The sequence below is a fragment of the Staurois parvus genome, unplaced genomic scaffold (assembly GCF_062004578.1).
Source record: "Staurois parvus isolate SC_StPar_1 unplaced genomic scaffold, SC_StPar_1.0 ptg000130l, whole genome shotgun sequence".
NCBI classification, from domain to species: Eukaryota; Metazoa; Chordata; class Amphibia; order Anura; family Ranidae; genus Staurois; species Staurois parvus.
In genome coordinates this window covers 4,079,010-4,100,036 of record NW_028317926.1, presented here as the reverse complement: position 1 = coordinate 4,100,036, position 21,027 = coordinate 4,079,010, and the positions used below count along the sequence as shown (strand labels likewise).

The following is a 21,027-nucleotide window of genomic DNA, read 5'->3' as shown; positions in this document are numbered from 1 at the left end:
GGAGAGTACATTCACAACGAATTGACTGATGACTCTTATCTGGAGGCTTAAAACTGTGCTATTTGACCATTTTTAAGGTCGTCAGATCCTTCTGGTAAGAGACTGCATTATTGGGGCGACGGTGGAGGATTCTTCCATCTGTTTTTTCACCTTACAATCACCATTACCTATGGACTTAAAGCGGAGTTTCAGCCCCCGGGCCCACCCCCCTAAAAAAATTACAAATACTGTAGCTGCTGACTTTTAATATTAGGCCACTTACCTGGCCAGGTTTCCAGCAGTGTCCTCACCTCGACCCAATTCTTCAATAGGCTGTCGGATACTGGGGCCACCATCTCAACTAAGGGAAACTGGCAGTGAAGACTTGTGGCTTCACCAAAGGTTTCCAACTGCGCATGCGCAAAGCACGATGTACTTTGTGAATGGCTGCAGTCCTCTGGGACCTCAAAAGTGTACCAGAAAGCTGCGGGGGGGAGGGGGGGACTTCCTGCCCAGTTTTCCACAAGTAGGAGCGGGTACCTCTCAAAACCAGGTACCAGCTTACCCCTCCACCCTAAAAAGTGCCAAATATGGCAAGGGGGGGAGGAAGCAGAAAAGTGGAGCTTCCACTTTTGGGTGGAACTCCGCTTTAGGAGCAATTGCATGGACACTATATTGCCAAAAAGTATTTGGACACCCCTCCAAATCACTGGATTCAGGTGTTCCAATCACCTCCATGGCCACAGGTGTATAAAATTAAGCACCTAGGCATGCAGATGTCTTCTACAGACATTTGTGAAAGAATGGGTTGCTCTCAGGAGCTCAGTGAATCCAAGCGTGGTACCATGATAGGTTGCCACCTGTGCAATAAGTCCACCCGTTAAATTTCCTTGCTACTAAATATTCCTATTTCAACTGTTAGTGGTATTATAACAAAGTGGAAGCAACTGGGAACAACAGCAACTCAGCATGACAGAGCTAGGTCAGCGCATGCTGAAGCGCACAGTACGTAGAAGTCACCAACTGTCTGCAGAGTCAATAGCTAAAGACCTACAAACTTTGTGTGGCCTTCAGATTAGCAGAACAGTGTGCAGAGAGCTTCATGGAATGGGTTTCCATGGCCGAGCAGCTGCATCCAATCCTTACATCACCAAGTGCATATGCAAAGCACCGGATGCAGTGATGTCATGCATGCCACCACTGGCAGTGGAGACGTGTTCTCAGGAGTGACCAATCACACTTCTCTGTCTGGCAATCCGATGGACGTGTCTGGATTTGGTGGTTGCCAGGAAAATGGTACTTGCTTGACTACATTGTGCCAAGTGGAAAGTTTGGTGGAGGGGGCATTATGGTGTGCGGTTGTTTTTCAGGGTTTGGGCTTGACCCCTTAGTTCCAGTGAAGGGAACTCTTAAGGTGTCAACATACCAAGACATGGATGAGCAAGTTTGGGGTGGAGGAACTTGAGTGACCTGCACAAAATCCTGACTTCAACCTGATAGAGCACCTTTGTAATGAATTAGAGCGGAGACTACGAGTCAGGTCTTCTTGTCCGAAATCAGTACCTGACCTCACAAATGTGCTTCTGGAAGAATGGTCAAACATTCCCATAGACACACCTTGTGTACAGCCTTCTCAGAAGAGTTAAAGCTGTTATAGCTGCAAAGAGTGGGCCAACTCAATATTGAACCCCTACGGACTAAGCCTAGGATGCCATTAAAGTTCATGTGCGTTAAAGGCAGGCATCCCAATACTTTTGCCAACATAGTGTATGTTATTGATCTATCCCTTTGTGTTTTCACCAGCTTATGCTTATGTTGTATACACTTTTTCACATTTTTGTGGTGGGGCTAATTGTATTAATGTATAGCGCTGCAGTTATTATCAGGGTTTTTTTTTTTTAACGGGAACGTAGGGGAACGCAGTTCTGGCACCTCCAGCACTGGGTGCTGGGGTGTGCTAGAGGGTCTATTAATGCTTGCTGCTAGGGGATCTATTGTTGCTGGAGGAGATCTATTTTTGAATGGGGGGTCTATATTAATTCTGGTAGGTGATCTGTTGTTTCTAGGGGGTCTTATTTTTCTGGAGGGTCATTTGTTGCTGGGGGGTCTAGTGTTGAGGGAGGGGGTCTATTATTGCTGGCTGCTGGAGGGTTTAGAGATTTGATATTGCTGCCAGGGGTCTATTGTTGCTGTAGGGATCTATTGCTGTTGGGGGGGTTTATTGTTGCTGGCGGTGTATTGTTGCTGGCTGCAGGGGATCTATTTTACTGCTTTGTCTTTCCAAATCACTTAGCACAACACTATGATACTTGGTTCTGTATTATCTAAAAGGGGTGGTACTGGGAGGTGGAACCAAGTGACGATGCTCAAAGGTCGGTAGGGGGTGGGGACAGGGGTGACTCAGAAGGAGGGAGTTCCTGCATCTATTCTCTGAGAAAAAAAGCCCTGCTTATTGTTATATATTTTTAGTCCTCGTGCATACTGGATGTTTTTACAGCAGCTGTTTTTGGATTTTGGTGATTTTTTTCTAAAGCCAGTAAACTCCCCAGCATGTTATCGTATGTGTCCAAGCACACATAGACTTTAATCAGCATTTTTTGGCAGGGGTGTTTTTTTGCTGCAAAAAAACCCCCAGAACTAGTAGGTTTCTAGAGGAGTTTTTTAAGGCTCCAATGCACACTGGGAGTTTTAATAATGCTCATAGAGTTAGCTGTGCAAGTTTTTCATTTTTGCATCAGCGTTTAGCTGTGTTTTTCCGCGTTTGTGGTTTTTAGCATTTTTAAGCATTTTTTACACTCACACAAAAAATTTGCTCAAAAAAGCCCAAAAGTGCATGGACACATAGAATAACATGCTGGGGAGTTTACTGGCTGTAGAAAAAAATGCCAAAAGCCAAAAACAGGAGCTGTAAAAATGTCCAGTGTGCATGAGGACCTAAGCTATAAAAATGCTCTAACACTGAAAAACATGGTAAAACGCGGTAAAATGCGGTAAAATGCGGTAAAACACAGCAAACCAGCATTTTTGTCCTTTTTTGAGCAAATTTTTTGTGTATGTGTAAAAAAATGCTAAAAAATGCTGAACACCACAAATGCGGAAAAACACAGCTAAACGTTGATGTACAAACACTGAAAAACTCACGTTTTTAACATAACTTTACACAGCTAATGCTCAATGGTGTATCTATGTTTTGTGATGCCCTAGGCAACACAAAAATAGGCTGCCCCAACCTTTCCCGCTGAGAGAGCCTGACACCGACCAAAACATCCCCCCTCCCACTGTGGAGAGAGCTTAACACCGACCAATACCCCCCCCCCCCCCAAAGGAGAGAGCCTGACACTGACCAACACATCCCCCCTCCCACTGTGCAGCGACCAATACCGACCAATAACCTCCCCCCCAAAGGAGAGAGCCTGACACCAGCATACACCACCTGCCCACCCCCACCCCCCCCCTGGCCAAGAGAGCCTTCCACTACCACCGCCTCCCCCATACACTTGCCACCACCCCCCTCCCATCTCTGGCAAGAGAGAGAAATTCACAGGCACTCACATTCACAGCTCTGGATATCCCTGGGAATGAGAGTGGGGCTCTGCACACACCGTCAAGCAGCCCACAGGCTCTCTTGGATCCCACCTGGTCCCCATGCAGCGTGTGTTCATTCTTCTAAAGGGCAGTGCAGCCCCCCTGAAAAATGTCGCCCTAGGCAAAAGCCTTGTTTGCATTGTGGTAAATACGCCCCTGTTAACGCTACCAGCATTATTAAAACGCCCAGTGTGCATGGTGCCTAAGAAACTCCTCTAGAAACCCACTGGTTCTGGGCCAAAAAACGCTGATAAAGGCTATGTGTGCATGGACACATAGGATAACATACTGGGGAGTTTACTGGCTGTACAAAAAACCGCCAAAAACCAAAAACAGCAGCTGGAAAAACATCCAGTGTGCATTTGGATTTAGCCATAAAACCGCTCTAATGCTGAATAACATGGTAAAAAGCGGTAAAAAGCAGTAAAATGTGGTAAAACGCGGCAAACCGGCATTTTTTCACATTTTTTTAATCAAATTTTGTGTGTGTGTGTGTAAAAAAATGCCAAAAACCACAAACGCAGAAAAACATGGCTAAACACTGATGCAAAAACACTAAAAAAAGCTGAAAAACTAATGTTTTTAACGCAACTTTACACAGCTAACGCTACTAGCTGATTAAAGCCTATGTATGCATGGGCACATAGGCTAACATGCTGGTGAGTTTACTGGCTGTAGAAAAAAATGCCAAAAGCCAAAAACAGCAGCTGGGATAACATCCAGTGTGCATGCAGATTTAGCCATAAATATGCTCTAACACTGAAAACCATGGTAAAGAGCGGTAAAATGTGGTAAAAAGCGGCAAACCGGCATTTTTTCCATTTTTTTTAGCAAATTTTGTGTGTGTGTATAAAAATGCTAAAAACTACTAAAAATAACAAACGCGGAAAAACATGGCTAAACACTGATGCAAAAACACAAAAAAAAGCTGAAAAACTCACGTTTTTAATGCAACTTTACACAGCTAACGCTACTAGCGTTATTAAAACACCTAGCGTGCATAGAGCCTAAAATACTTCTCTAGAAACCCACTAGTTCTGAGGTTTTTTCCAGCCAAAAAAACACTGACTACAGTCTATGAGTGCATGGACACATAGGATAACATGCTGGTGATTTTATTGGCTGTAGAAAAAAATGCCAAAAGCCAAAAACAGCAGCTGGAAAAACATCCAGTATGCATGCGAATTTAGCCATAAAAGCGTTCTAACGCTGTAAAATGTGGTAACACGTGGTAAAATCTGGCAAAGCATAATTTTTTGGTTTTTCTTGTGAGTGTAAGACAATGTTAAAAAATGCAAACGTGGAAAAAAATGTGGCTAAACGCTGATGCAAAAATGCTAAAAAACGCTGAAAAACTCATGTTTTTAACCTCCCTGGAGGTATTCCCGAGTGTAGCTCGGGGTAAAGTTTCAGTACCACAAGCGGTAACCCCGAGCTACACTTGGGAATACACTGCAGCATTACTCCGGGATCTCTTCTGCATTTACCTTGTCCTTTGCTCCCGCGATGTCCCCCCTGCAGCGTCCCCGGCAATGTCCTCTGGCCGATGGCGGCATCTGTCTTCTGGGTTCCGTTCCCTGCGACGTCAGGACGTACGGGGACGGCACTGGCGGGAAATTTGAAAATTTTAAAGGTGACATTCACTAAATTCACTAAAATCACATAGTAAAACATTACTGTATCAAACCATTTCACATACATGTTGTCCCGAGTGCTTTGTCCTGTGCCCTGCCTACATTTTTACTGTTCTTTCTGCCTGGAAACTGAGAAAAGTCCATGGCGTCCAAAAAGCGTCCCTTTCGGTCAAAAGTGGTTTTAGACCAGCTAGAGAACAGTGATAGTAAATTAGAACCACTTGCAGAATTGAGTAATAATGATTCGTGGGGAAATTCGTCATCAGACACTGAAAACGATTTTGCGGCTTTGCTCAGTGATGTGCGAACTTGGTGCTATATTTCAAATTTCAGTGTTTTTGGTTTGATTATATTATTGAATTAAATGTATTATTACTATATTATTATTTTTTATGATTATTTATTAAATTATAATTTATGATTTCGTGTTTCAAATTTTAACATACCCGGAATGTTTACTAGACTTTTGTTCGGACAGATTTCAGTGAGTTATTCTTAAACATTACAGGCCTAGAATAAAAAAATGACATATTTCCATGCAAAAAAATGTACCGCTTTGAGCACAGAAATATGGACATAATCAGACCGCTAGAGAGGTTAAATAACCCATTTCTGTTTTCATTATATAACTTATTTTAGACCTAATGATCTACTCAATAGGTCCCTATGCTTCACTATGCAATGACTGCTGGGAGGGTCTGAAAATATCATCAGACTTGCAGCAGCTTCTAGTGCACTATGTGAGAAGCTCACAGTGTGCAGTGAAATCAGAGGTTAATGTGACTTTACACAGCATTATTAAAAATGCCCAGTGTGCACGGAGCCTTATGATGGGCCTGGCCTGCTTAAAATGCTAGCTGCTTTTTTTCTTCTTTTTTAATGATTTTTTAGAGCTGGAGCGCAAGTGATCTGTTTGTGTTTTGTATGTTCTATTTTGTATGTGTTCTGATGGGATACAAAGTAACCAGCAGATGACAGGCAGCATGCTCAGTCCACATTCCAGGCACAGCACCACCTAGGTGCCAGCAGGGACAGATCAGGAGCCTGCACGTCTGCGGAGAAGCGGGGATGCCGTATTTCTCATAAAGCCGGCTCAGCACAGAACAGTGACCCGGTCCGGAGAGCCTTCATTGGGCAGAGTGGGAGCGGCGCAGCACACACACACACTCTCACACACACATATACAATTACCGGCTGTCATCTACAAGCAGCGCTCCGCATCTTCCAGTAGCCAAGCCCGCAGGAGTCTACTGCAACCCACCACCATCCAGGCAGCTGCAATCACCGGAGCCTTTGACATCTCATCCCTGCCATAGCTCAGCAATCCCTGGCAGTACCCTGTCCTCGCTGCCCTCCAGCTAAACTGGCACACAGGTATCATTTTACCATGTACCCCTTGTATTAGGAAGGGTGTGGGCTGAGCATCCTCCCTCCATCCCAAGGGGCATACACTGCGGGTGTTCTTGGATCAGGAGTTTGGAAGCAGAGAGGTGGCAATCACCAATGCCATGAAAGAAAATTCTGCTGTGCTCTACTATAGCTCACTGTATTCCAGATGCATGCTCATAGTATTGCTGCTTGGAGGTCAGGCAGTATGTCCTAGTTTTTAAGTTACTTTCATTCTGGCAGCATGTTTCTGTTGGCAGTGGAATTATTTGGTGCACTTGGATAGAAATGGGCTTTATGGATGAGCCAGAGGGAATGGTCCAAGGAGAAGGAAGGATGAAACAGATGCAAGCCTAGTTATTTTAATGGTAAAAATAGCCTCTCTCTTAAAATGGGTTTGTATATTGATCTAGTAAAGTCGTGGAAAATCATGATTCTACTGCCCATGTATTATCAAACCATCGGTCCTTATTAAGCTGAATAAGTAGCATTAAATGGAATCAGTGCCATAGACAGTTATAAATACCTGGAGTATGGCAGGTATCAAGTATGCCACCCTTGGCAGAGCAATGGTAAGTGAAAACAGTTGATGGATATAGTGAAACATTTTTACAGTCAGTTTTGCATGCATGAACATAATAATTGAATGAATTTTAGTAAATATTTAATTAGACGGAATATATTAATTATACAAAAAGCTAATTGGGCTTTAATATTCTGGATTCATAATCATCTGCTTAAACATAGCCTTTAGTGACCAAGGTGAAGAGTTGAGGTTTCCATGAGCTGCATACTGTTAATTGAATAAACTGAAAATAATAATTAGATTGAAAGCTAGTTAGGCTTTACTGTAATGTTTTTGGTGTAAGCTATTTGTTGTAACATAGTCCTTGGTGGTCAACGTGAAGCGTCATCAAGGTTCCCATTGATGGTGTACTGTTGATTGATTGAATAAAATGCAAATAATAATTAGATGAAATGCTAATTGAGCTTTACTTCACTGTTTTAGGTTTAAATTATATGTTGTAGTATAGCCCTTGGTGGTCAATGTAAAGAGTCATCGTGGTTCCCATTGGTGGCGTACTGTTGATTTACAAAAATGAAAATAATAATTAAATAAAAAGCTAATTGAGATTAACTTTACTCTTTTAGGTTTAAACTATATGTTGTACCTTAGCCTTTGGTGGTCAATGTAAAGAGTCATCGAGGTTCACATTGGTGGTGCACTGTTGATTGATTGATTGAATAAAATGAAAATAATAATTTGATAAAAAGCTAATTGAGCTTTACTTCACTGTTTTAGGTTTAAACTATATGTTGTAAACTAATGTTGATTGACTGAAATGAAAATAATAATTAATTAAAAAGCTAATTGAGCTATACTTTACTGTTTTATGTTTAAACTAAATGTTGTATTATAGCCCTTGGTGGTCAATGTAAAGAGTCATCGAGGTTCCCATTGGTGTTGTACTGTTGATTGATTGAATAAATTAAAAAAAATTATTAGATAAAACGCTAATTGAGCTTTACTGTTTTAGGTTTAAACTATATGTTGTACCATAGCCATTGGTGGTCAACGTGTAGAGTCATCAAGGTTCCCAATGATGGAGTACTGTTGATTGATTAAAATGAAAATAGTAATTAGATAAAAAGCTAATTGGGCTTTACCTTACTATTTTGGTTTCAAAACTATATGTTGTAACTTGAACTTTGATGGTCAACGTAAAGAGCCATAGAGGATATCATTGATGGTGTACTGTTGATTGATTAAAATGAATACATGACTTAGATAAGAAAAAAAACAAATTGGGCTTTACTTTATTACTTTTGGGCCAAGAATTCTGGGATTCAGAGGGGAGCTCAAGGGCACCGCATCCCAAATGGCAACAAAAATGCAGGAAAAGGGAGAAGGGGATACAAAGAAAGATAAAGGGGAGGAGAATGAACTCCTCACTAATGAAAAGAAAGTGGGCGGAACTTTAAGGGTGACAAAGGAGTTTATTCTCCTCCACTTTATCTTTTTTTTGTATCCCCTCCTCCCTTTTCCTGCATTTTTATTACTTTTGGTTTATAACTATCTGTGGCAATATATTCTTTGGTGGTCATTGTGAAGGGTCACAGAAGTATCTGTTGATGGTGTACTGCTGATTGATTAAAATGAAAAAAAAAATGTATTAGAAGGCTAATTGGGCTTTACGTCAGTATTTTAGGTTCAAAACTTTCATAATGTGTCCTTGGTGGCCGTTGTGAAGAATAATTGAGCTTCCCATTGATGTGCTATTGTTGATTGATAAAAAAATTAAACTATTATTTAGAAAAAAAGCTGATTGGGCTTTATGTCACTATTGTAGGCTTAGAACTACCTGTTGTAACATAGCCTTTGGTGGTCCATATGAAGACTGAGGCTTACATTGATGGTGTTGTGATGATTGTTTAAAATAAAAATATGAATCAGATAAAAGGCTAATTGGGATTTGCTTAAGTGTTTTAGGTTCATAACTGTCTGCTGTAACATAAACTTTGGTGGACAATGTGAAGAACCATTGAGGTTCCCATTGGTGGTGTAATGTTGATTGATTACAATGACCTTAGGACATAGACTTGCATTTGTTATATTCACCTGTTCCTTGACTGACTGCAAATTCATAAACAGATCTAGTTGTTTGAAGTACTCTACAAAATAAGGCTCTCACCTTAACAAGCATCCTTTGTCAAGGGCATCTATTTTACTTTCTTAAACATAATCACTGTTGACAGTGAAGTGCAAATATTTTTTTGCTTTCTTTTTTTCTCCTTACCAGTTAAAAACTCCAAGAATAAAAATGAAACAGAGTGCAAGACATTGATATGTCCTTCATGCGGAGAGCACCTTGTAGGTGGTAGACTCTTGTGGTGGCCGACTTGTCTCACTGTTGTGTGTTACATTCAAGTGTTACCTGTCACTGCTGCAATGTGCACAATATATACAGTATGAGAGGGCATTGCTTGGGTAATTATTTTTTCATGTTTCTGTATTCTCAGTTGTGCAGTAAGATTATGATGGCATAAATACTTTTGAGTAAGGGAGGCATAATATAATGTACATTTGCAGAGAAAGCCATATTTTTTAGGAGCCAGTGAGAGCACATAACCACTAAAGTGGAACTAAAGTTAAAAAAGAATTGCAAACAGACAGGCTATTTATTGCAGAAGAGATGGCAATGTCTCTTCTGCAATAAAGCATACTTACCTGTCTGATAGGAATCTCCTGCAAAATGTACACTGAGCTGCGCATGCGTCACTCAGTTTACATTTCCGGCAAAGTGCCCATGTGGAAGTGAAATCATCCCATGCTAATCAAGATCGGCACCCAGAAGAAAACAGTGAGAAGATGCCGGCCCTGGTGAGAAATTTTATGGGCGTTGGAACAATGGAACAGAGGTACGTATTTTTGACTTTAGGTCCTACAGTGACCTCATTCAAGACCAGGGCATTTTTTTGCTATTCAGCACTGTGCTACTTTAACTGGCAATTGTGCGGTCATGCAACACTGTACCAACATAAAATTTCTATAAATTTTTTTCCCTCAAATTGAGCTTTCTTTTGCTGGTATTTGATCTCCGCTGGGTTTTTTATTTTCTTGCTTTATAATGGAAAAAATACTGAAAATTTTGAAAAAAACGCCTTTTCTGTCTGTTATTAAATTTTGCAAAGAAATCTTTTTTAGTAAATGTAGACCAAACTGTAGTCTGCTACATTTCTGTGGTAAAAATAACCCAAATCAGTGTATAATTTTACGTCTGTGTGAAAGTTATAGATTCCACAAACTATGGTAAATATTTTTGAAAGTTGATCAGTCCTGATGTAGTGACGGCCTTAAATGCCAGGACAGTACAAATACCTCCCAAATGACCCCTTTTTAAAAATGGTAGTCAGCCCAAGGTATTTAGTAAGAGGCGTGGGAAGTTTTTCGCACTTGTAATTTTTGTTGTAAAAATTTTGTGGAAAATGAAGTAATTAAATAAAATGCTTTTTTCACATTTTTTTAAAATCCTGTCACCAGTGCAGTAAAGCTTCATCATATGATGGGTGTAGCAGTGATCAGGGATACTTACTGGTGACAGTATGTTAAATTGTTTTTTAATAATTTTATATTCAATTTGTAAACATTTTTTGTATTGCTCATAGCCATCACAACAGTGTGTATAATAAATAAATATTAAAAGATCAAAGTTTGATATAGGTCAGTGTCAGGGTTAGTGTTTGGGTAAAGTAAAGGTCAAATGTCAGGGTCAAAGGTCAGGATCAGTATATTTTGGGCAAGATTTTAAATTATTGTCAGTGTCAGTTAGTGTCAGTGTGTTTTAGGCAGAACAAAAAAAAAGCAAAATGTGCACTATTGTTTCTGGGCTGTACTACGGGCACAAACAGCAAATAACATACATATATGTGGTATCACTGCAGTTGTCAAGAGCGCGAGAAATGATTTTGGGTTGTTCTTTGGTGGTAGGTTATGGAAGTAACAAGAAATATACTGCTAAATTTAAAAAATATATATTTTTTTTACTATTTTGGGGCAGTTTTCCTTTGATAATAAAAAGAAAAATCAGGAGATATTCATTACCATTCACCACCAAATAAAAGTCCAATTTGTCCTGAAAAAAACAAGGCATATTTCACCTGGATGCACAAAGTAGATGTGATGATATGTACGGTTTTACTAATACATGTCAAAGTTGAAAAATTGTGCTTAGGCATTAGGATTTGTTTTACCCTTAGGCGTGAAGGTGTAATGAATATTGAAGTGAGACTTCTTTTAGATGCTAAAGTAATTTCGAAAGTTGTTTTCAATATGTTTTTCTTCAGCTTTTATTAAGGCAGAACTATAGTCTGCAAAAACCTACCCCACCCCCCTTTGCTACTTCGGTGCCTCTGACATCTGTTCCTTGGCATCGTCTGGGTAGCAAGTTTTTGGTTGTCTTCATTGGCTGGTGGGAAATGTTGTAACTCCTGTGCATGAGCACAATGAGTTAATTCTTTCTGGTGTACATTCTAAAGAAGATTGTGAACAGGCAGCTAAGTTTGTTTAATTTTGGAAAAGAAATTGTATGTGTCTTCTGCAATAAAGAGTGCTTGCTAACAATTTTTAATTTTTTTCATTTTAATTCTGCTTTTAAATAATACCAGGTGATCCTGACATGTCCTGGTTCAGACTCTGTCTTCCAATTGTGCTCCTGTGTTATTACCCTGTCACCTGATGCCTGATATAAGTGGCCATGCTAACACACAATGTGTGGGCTTGGTCCAACGCTGTCACTATCAGGAGGCTGGAGGAGTTTTGCAACTCACGGGCAGCACAGTGGCTAAATGGTTAGCACTTCTGCCTGGCAGTACTAGGGTCATTGGTTGGTTTGGATTCCAACCACGGCACCACCTGCCTGGAGTTTGTGTGTTCTCCCTGTGCCTGCATGGGTTTCCTCCCACACTCCAAAGACATGCAGGTAGGTGAATTGGCTCCTGTCTAAATTGGCCCTAGTATGTGTATGTATGAATGTGTCACGTACCTGATGGGAGACTGAAATGACGAGGTCGGCCTCACTTGTGTCACCAGCCCTGACCCCACTGGAGTTGGAACAGAGGGAGTCTAGGACCCAGGGGAACAACAGTAGTTGTTGTTTGCAGCTCTTGCAGACGATGACTCTGGAAGAATGATGATCCTCTGATTCAGGCACAGTAGTAACAAGCAGAGCAGGTCTTGTAGATTGCCAGGCGTGCACCAGAGCAAGGCAGGTAGTGAGGGTAAGAGACAAGAGCAGTGTCATGGAATAGCCAGGGTCATCAACAGTCGGGCAGCACGGTACAGAATCAGAAGGAAAAGCCAAGGTCAGGAGCTGAGCCGAAGTCAGGAACCAGTATCAATCAGGAGAGCAATCAGAGTCAGGTGAGGAACAAGCCGGGTCAGCAACAAAGGAATCACACAGGAACAAGCAGGACACAGGGGAGCTGAAGACCAGTCAGCACTGAACATGAGCAGAGACACTCCTTAAATAGGCCATCTGGCGCCAATCTTCGCTGTGCGTGTGCGCGATCGCGCATCACGATTGGCCTTGCCGGAAATCCCTTACAGAATGTGAGTTAGGGACCATAGATTGTACAATATATATGTAAAGCGATGCATAAATTGATGGTGCTATCTAAGTACCTGTAATAAATAAACAAACTCTGAAATGAAAATGATCAGAATGGTAAAAAAAAAGCATTTTAAAAAACATATTATTACTTTGGCAAACAAAATGTCATGTAGTTGGGGTTTAGATTTGCTTAAAAAAGGCACAATTATTTAAGTTGACTGAATAACTTAACACGCTGTTGGAAGTTCTTCATTGAGTGAGTGAGGGTGATTATTATGGTAGTCAAGAGGGTGTTTCCCACCAATATGCTTTGTTTTGTTTTGGTGTAAACATCATCAATATATGGGTCACCTTCCTCTAAATTTTTTAAATTTTTCAGGATTTTTGGACATTTTAAGGCTTTTCAGCTGTTTAAATCCTCTCAAAAATGCCATGGGGCTTTACTTCCAAGCAGAGTCTGTTCTTGCTCCCAAGCGGTTTCCTCTGTCTCACTACATTAGAACTTTGTAATTAAAGCAAACCTTGCATGACACAGATTACATTCTAAATGTATAATCTTCTTTGCCCACTCAGCTGTCTAAAGTAATGTTATTTGTTTAAAAACATAACCTGCATTGGGTTTTGGTTCAGAAATCCCAGGCCAACGAGCTCCATGATTCTGATTCAGCTTCACGTGGCCAACTGATGCGTCCTGCTGTGCTGGTCATTCGGTTCAATGATTCTCCCTTGTACCTAGCATAGGCTACACAGCTCTTTGTGTGTTTAAAGTCTGATGAGACACTTTTGGTGAAGTGCGGAGAAAAATGAAAGCAGGAATCAAGTTCACGTAGTACTGTCTGAGGCTACACAAATATGGCAGCTGCAGAATATACTCCTAAATGGAATGGAAAAACAGGATGATTGGCCGAAAAAACAGTGATGTGGTGGATGGAATCCTTTATTGGAATCCTTTACATGCAATAGATAAAAGCATGACAGCTCCAAGACAGGGCAGAGGAGCAGTAGATGCGAGGTCAGAAAAAAGTAAACGCTACTAAAATACCGCATGAGTTATTTTATCAAGTCATGCAGTATTTTAGTAGTGAAAACCATGTGTTAATGTTGCAGCTGTCATCGGGGTTCCTCACTGACAGCTGAATGTAAAAGAATTGCCAGCAATTAAAAATGGATTTGAGGGGAATTCCCATGCCAATATGTAAAAAAAATGGCGTGGGGGTCCCCCCAAAATCCATACCAGACCCTTATCTGAGCATGCAGCCCGGCAGGTCAGAAAAGGGGGAGGGGATGAGCGAGCACCCCCCCTCTCCTGAACCATACCAGGCCACATGCCCTCAACATGGGAAGGTGCTTTGGAGCGGGGGGGGGCTCCCCCCCGAAGCACCTTGTCCCCATGTTGATGGGGACAAGGGCCTCTTCCCCACAACCCTGGCCAGTGGTTGTGGGGGTCTGCAGGCAGGGGGCTTATCAGAATCTGGAAGGGGGCCCCCAGATCCACCCCCCTCCCCCGGTTGAATGAGTATGGGGTACTTGGTACCCCTACACATTCACAAAAACAAAAAGTATAGTGTGAAAAAAGACAGGACGCGGTCTTTGACAAGTCCTTTATTAAAAGAAAAAACTAACAGAATGTCCCCCGCAGTAGCTAAACAGTGACTCTGCCCTGTCAGTTGTAGTCACTAACTGGGTATTCAGGTAGCCATTGGTGCTGATTGTCAAATTATATTAGTGGTCCGGGGATTTGAAATCCCTGCTCTTCGCCCTCTACTCTATACAACACATCCGGGACAGACCAGAGAGGTTCTAATAGGTCAGTGCTGGTGAATTGCTCTGGTCCACCCTGCAACTCTGCACAGAGGAGAGGGAGAAAAGGGGTAATTCAGATACTCTGGAACAGCTGCATGGGCACTGATAGCTCAGGATTACTGGAGTTAAGTAGAGTGGGGACTGAGTGTGCAGAGGGTATACAGTGTTAGGTTACCATTGCATTTTTTCTCTAAAGGTGTACTAACTCTTTAAAGTGGTTGTAAACCCCCCACATATACCCAGTGAAGTGACCGGCCTCAGGTGATACACAGATATGAAACAAATCCTCCTACATAAGTTGGACCTGTTTATCTGCAGTTTTCTCTTTTTACATCTGCTCAAAGTGCTGAATTTAAAAAGCTTTTCTGAAAGTTCAGAAAAAAGGGGGCATAGAGCTAAAATGACACACTGCAGAGCTCAGTGAGGAGAGCTCTGAGAGCTGATTGGGGGGAAGAGACACACACCCTACACACAGCCCACAGAAACAAAGCTGAGGCTTTTAATCTGCTGGCAGTCCCTCCCCTGCCACAATTTTTCCCTTGGTGTCAAGAAAACTTGTCAGAAGTGATTCATGCTGATAACAAATTTGAATTAAGTACACACTATAGAGGGATATGCTTTGTTCATATTTCATGTCTGGGGATTACAAACGCTTGCCAAGCCTATTCTGACACTTCTCTCCCACATGTTAAATGTATCTTTTTTTTCTAGAAAATTACTTAGAACCTCTAACATTATGTATTTTTAAGCAAAGGCCCTAAGAAATAAAATAATGGGTGTTTAAATTTTTTATGTCACATGGTATTTGTGCAGTGGTTTTTCAAATGCACTTTTTTGGGAAAAAATAACACATTAATGAGTTTTAGTAAACACAAACACAATTTATTACTAATTGCTTTGGTAGAATATAAAATATGATGTTACACCAAGTAAATATATACCAAACATGTCACAGTTTAAAATGCTCACATCATGGTGACAATCTACCTAAAATTATCCATAGGTGGCATTTTTAAAAACCTTTACAGGTTACCACTTTAGATTTACATGGGAGGTCCAGTGGTAGAATTATTGTTCTCACTCTGATGCTCACGAGATATCTCACATGTGTAGCGCAGTCACTGTTTACATATGCATGCGCCACTGCATGAGAGCACGGGGGGGCAGGGGCCCTCAATTTTTTTTGTATTATTGTATTATTTATTTTATTATAACACTGTTTATTTAAAAAAAAAAAAAAAGATCAATTTTATTGCTGTCACAAAGAGTTTGAACATCCCTTGTGACAGGAATAACAGTGACAAGTACTCTTTTCCTTTGGGCTCCAATGCAACCGGTCAGACACAGATTGGTCTGATAGACTGCTTCACTGGCTGGTAACCCGCCAGTAAACAAAGAGCCGGAACTGGAAGTGAATAAATCGTCGTCGCTTCCGGGTTCTGATGTCACACAGTGGAAGGAAGTACTTTAGGTCATCTCACTGTGTGCCAGGCTTAGGATGCCACTGGTTGCATCCTTACTGGGCTCCTCGATTTCTCAGGAGAGCCCGGTAAAGGCAGCAGTGGGAAGGGGGGTGGGACCTGTGATGATTGTGCGAAATAGAGACATAGACACTGAAAGCCATCTTGTTAGGTCGTGGCCATGTTGTCTCTCCTGTCCTCCCTCCTCCCTTTTGAATGGAATGTGGGGCTGTGGGTGGACAGAGGTCAGGAGTGCCTCTTGTCCTAGATAAACTCTTCTTTCTTTTATTTCTCTGTTGTTTTATTGCTCTCTTTATATCTTTGTTACATCTTTTTCCGTAAATATTTTAATTGCACCATTTTGACCTTTTTAGTAATAAATCCTATTTTCTGAAAAGTGTTGAACTGTCTCTAAAGTTTTTAATGCAAACTAAAAAATCCCTGTCTCTGAAGAGTGCTACTGTATGTAATAATCCTCTGAATACATCTGTCTGTGTCTGTGGTGACAGTGTGTGTTACAGATGCTTATACTAATATCATAGTGTTACTGCTAAGATTTGTGAGTTTCCTCTTTCTCTGCAAAAAGGTGGTGGTGGCAGTGTGAAGTCTGCTGGTCCTCTTTCCACACGTTCCTGAATTCCCTGCATGCTTTGAAGCTTCTCCTCTACTGTTTACTTTCATTTTCTAAGGACTGCATATTCCATGGTACCTTGCAGCCTGCAAGCAGTGATTCCTGTACTGACTTCACCTCCTGAAACTCCTCCTCTCAGTAGTATCAGGACAAAGTCAACCCGTGCCCTGAGCAAAGATGGGCAACCCACTCCCCCCAGTATTGCCCCCATTCCTTCAGTACAGTGCTCCTCCAACCCCCAGCTCCCTCTTTCTCTCACCACCCACTACAGATCTCCCCCACCCCAAGTCACCCCCATTGTACAGAACTCCATTTTCCCCCCACCCCCCAGTACATACTGTAAAGCTCTCCCCCTCCCACCCCCAGTGCAGAGCTTTCCCCCAGCCCACCAGAACAGAGCTTCCACACCCCTTAGCCCTCCAGAACAGAATTTTTTCTCCTCCCACCCCCCAGGACACAGAGTCCCCCCTCATCCCATCCCCCAATACACTTAGTTCCTCCCACTCTCCCCCAGTACACTCAGCTCCTCCCACCACATTTTCAATGTGTCAGGTAATCTGCTGCTGCAAAGTTATGCTCATTCATTTGTCGGCACCGGCCCCACTCTACTTTACTGTCCCAGCCTCTCAATGATGTCAGGACTAGAAGTCATCTGTCGGGCAGAGTAAGTTAATTGTTGCACCCGGGGCTTTTTCCCCTTCTGCCCTCCGCCTTGTCCCAGCCCTGCCTCTCAGCACCTCTCTAGTTTAGAAGACAGGCTCTATGAAATGTGTGACACATCAGTGTCTACTCACAGAACATAGAGAATATGTGTCACAGAATTCAAGGAAGTAATTGCGTGGAGATCTTCACAAAGTAAGTTTACAAACGTCATGATTTTTTTGATTTTTGGAGTGGACTAGAAATATTTGAAATACAATGTAGAGATGAATATATGATTTTACATTTTGACCAGGGATGCACTTTGAGTTGCAAAGCAGTTTTTCATTGGCATAGGGACCTGCCATACTTCATTATCTATGGCAGCCATCATGCTACAGACTTCATTATGAAATAATTGTTGAGTGCTGCTGTCTGTCTCATTTGCGGGATTTTTCTAGACCTGTTAATTTTATTACTGATCATCACTATTAAATAAGCCTGTTGCCATTTTAAAGAAACACAAGATGCTTCATTCTATCCTAAAGGAAACATAAAATGAGGAAATATACAGTATATGTGGCTATGGCTGGCCTCTGAAAATCTGTGCATGTCACTCTGATTCGTTGGTTTCAGCACTGACCTGGAACAAGTATGTAGATCAGGACTTCACTCGTAGGCACCTTTCACATGAGTGATCTGATAAGGTCCACCTGTCAGTTTTTCGGACCCTCCATTCAGCCCTATGTATTGGCGAGTGTAATCAGACTTTGGTCTGTTTACACCTGCCCCCCTCCATCTCAGCAGATCAAATCTGAGGGCAGTTGGGTGTAAATGGACAATGGAGTCTGTGCCGGTGCGGCGTCAGACCCCAGCCCTTTTCACTAACTTGTGACCGAAGCACCAGCCAATCTAAGACCGCACTGCCACTTGCGTAACAATACCACTCTCAGCTGCTCCCTGCACAAAGATTTTCCAGCTCGCTGGACCACAATCGGTCTGCCAGCAGCCTGAGAGCGATTGTTACTGGGTCAGGTTAATTACACAATTAACCCTTCACACTGCTACCACCACCTTTTTACAGAGAAGGAGGAAACTCACAAATCTTAGCAGTAACACTATGATGTTTGAATAAGCGTCTGTATACACACTGCCACTGCAGACAGATGTATGCAGAGGGTTGAAACACATGGTAGCACTCTTCAGAGACAGGGATTCTTTTAGTTTGCATTAAAAACGTTAGAGACAGTTTCAACGAGTTTCAGAATATAGGATATATTACTAAAAAGGTCAAAATGGTGCAATTAAAATATTTCCAGAAAAGATGTAACAAATATATATATAAATAGAGAGAGCAATAACACAACAGAGAGATAAAAGAAAGAAGTTTCAGAAGGTAGCATACTTGCAGAAGTCCTTGGTTTAAGCAGAGTCCAAGTGTCCGAAACAAAAGGTTGTCTTTTCTCCCAAAGATGGTTCCTGGTGTTAAAAGGGAGAATCTCTTCTTCTCTCTCCAGGCATGACAGCCTTTTTTCTAGTGTCCCAGCAGGGGGTGGCTACTGAAGCCAAGGGCCTCATTTGGGGAGGGGTGTTAGGCGGAGGACCCAGGCTATGACCAAATCCCTCCCAAGTTTATACCATAGTCAATAACCTTCAATGTGTACATGTAGCATCCTAGCCACTGGTAGATTAATATGCAGAATCATATTCTGAACGTCCAGACACTAAATATGGCATATCTTGCCATTCCAAATAAAAAGATCTGCTTTCTACTCTCTTGTAGATGCCACGTAGGGATGTAAGGTGTCACGTGACTCGTATCAAAATGACCTATCTGAATATGTGCTTTATTTTAATGTGCCCTGTTCCTGTTGAAGTTTATGAATTTGTATGAAAAAGTGATTCAAGTGGGATGTACGTTTTATGGCCACTCTGAGATAATGTTTCTTGTCAAGTGAACGACTGAGTTATAGTTTTACGACCGGGCAGATGAAAGTGTTTGTCAGACCCTCTGGCACCAGGCTTAATTGGGGTTACAACCATGAAGCTTATCCAGCTGTGCCTTATTCACTTGTGACCCCCAGTGCACACACACAGACCACATTCCATTCCAAGAGGGAGGGGGGACTGGAAGGAGTGAGAACGATAGTTGCAGAGTATAATACAAATATGTTAGTCAGTGTCCGTAACTATACGCACAATTATCACAGAGTCTGTTTACTCTCGGCCGTCCATAGAGCAGAGTGGGTTCTGTCTGGGACCACTCTGCAGAAACTAGGCAAACCTGGGCCTGTCATCTGCCCACTCTGCTCCAATCAGCATGGGAATCGGTAGATCGATCCCCTACTGAGCAAATCAGAGTCCGCCCTTTGTGAAATGGACTTTATCCTTTTATGTGCATGTTGCAGGTCAGTGGCTCACAACATGTTGACTTTAAGTCCTCATGCACATTGGACCTTTTTACAGCTGCTGTTTATGGCTTTTGACATTTTTTTTACTACAGCCAGTAAACTCCCCAGCATGTTATCCTATGTGTCCATGCACACATAGACTGTAATCAACATTTTTTTGCAGGGGCGTTTTTTGGCTGGAAAAAAACCCCCAGAACTAGTGGGTTTCTAGAGGAGCTTTTTAGTTGTAAAAATGCTCTAGAAAGGCATGGAAAAACACGGTAAAATGCGGCAAACTGGCATTTTGGACTATTTCGACCAAAAGAAAAAATTGGGGGGCTAAAAAAACCGCTGAAGAAACGCAAATGTGCAAAAACACTGCTAAACGCTAATGAAAAAACGCTGAAAAACTCACATTTTTAACATGACAGCTAACGTTACCAGCGTTATTAAAATGTCCAGTGTGCATGGAGCCTAAAGACAGCCAGATAATTGGTATTAGCAAAAGGAGTGGCAGCTGTATATCAGTTAAAGTTTGCTTTGACAGTGCCTGGCTTCCCGATGTGCTGTCACAACCCTCTGAAAAAAATGGGGAAAGTTGAACACCCTATCCCCCCTCTCCAAATGTAGTGATTGATAAGAAAGTGATCAGATCACTGGGTGTAAGCCTTGTAATTTGGGAGGTAGCAGAGATAAAGATTTTGTCTTTTAGAAAGTCAATATTTGCATAGGATGTTTGGGGACTCCAGCAATGCATTGTGAGCAATGGCTTATGCAGATGGGTGGCTGCCGATGAGATTCTGCATTTTTTGCCAACAGAGAAACTAGCCCCCTGCACACCTTGTTTAAGAAATAGCCACCCCCAGTAATTGGAGTTTATTTGCATCTGAATGTGGCAGACTAGCCTTATAGTAGAATGGGGCCACTTTGGTTGCTTACTGTAATGCTTAAGCCCTTCCCACCCACTCTTGAGTCCCTTTAAAAAGTTCTGAGCACCTGTGGGTGGAAAAGATAAATGATCAGGTGATTGGCTGTCACAGTAGTTACATGATTGGAAGCCGTTCCCACTGGCTACTGATTGTTGGTACGGACCAAGAGCTGTCTTTGACAGCTTGGTCTCTGTGCTGGGAGCACACAGTGAGAGCACTCTCAGCACAGAAACATCGGATTTATAGCAGACCCAAGGACGCTAGATGTGCAGCAACAGGTTAAAGTGTATGTATATCCAAGGCTTTTTTTCACATGGAACTTGTGGAACTCAGTTCCACCACCTCTGGGTCAGGACCTCTACCCCCTTCCCACCACGAGCACTTGTAAATACAGAAGTTCAGCTTCTGTGTTTAACAGTGATAGCTTGTCTCCCAGCGGCTCCCACAGATCTGATCTCCTGAGCGGCTCCCACTGAATGCA

At 42.0% G+C, this 21,027-nt stretch overlaps 1 protein-coding gene across 1 annotated transcript in view; it reads left to right on the top strand.

Moving 5' to 3' along the window:
• Positions 1 to 6,210: 6,210 nt before the first annotated feature.
• Positions 6,211 to 21,027, top strand: part of MYRIP (myosin VIIA and Rab interacting protein) — a 609,431-nt gene continuing 594,614 nt past the window's right edge. The window contains 1 exon segment of the mRNA XM_089672529.1: positions 6,211 to 6,572. The gene's annotated coding sequence lies outside the window, so the exon portion shown is untranslated.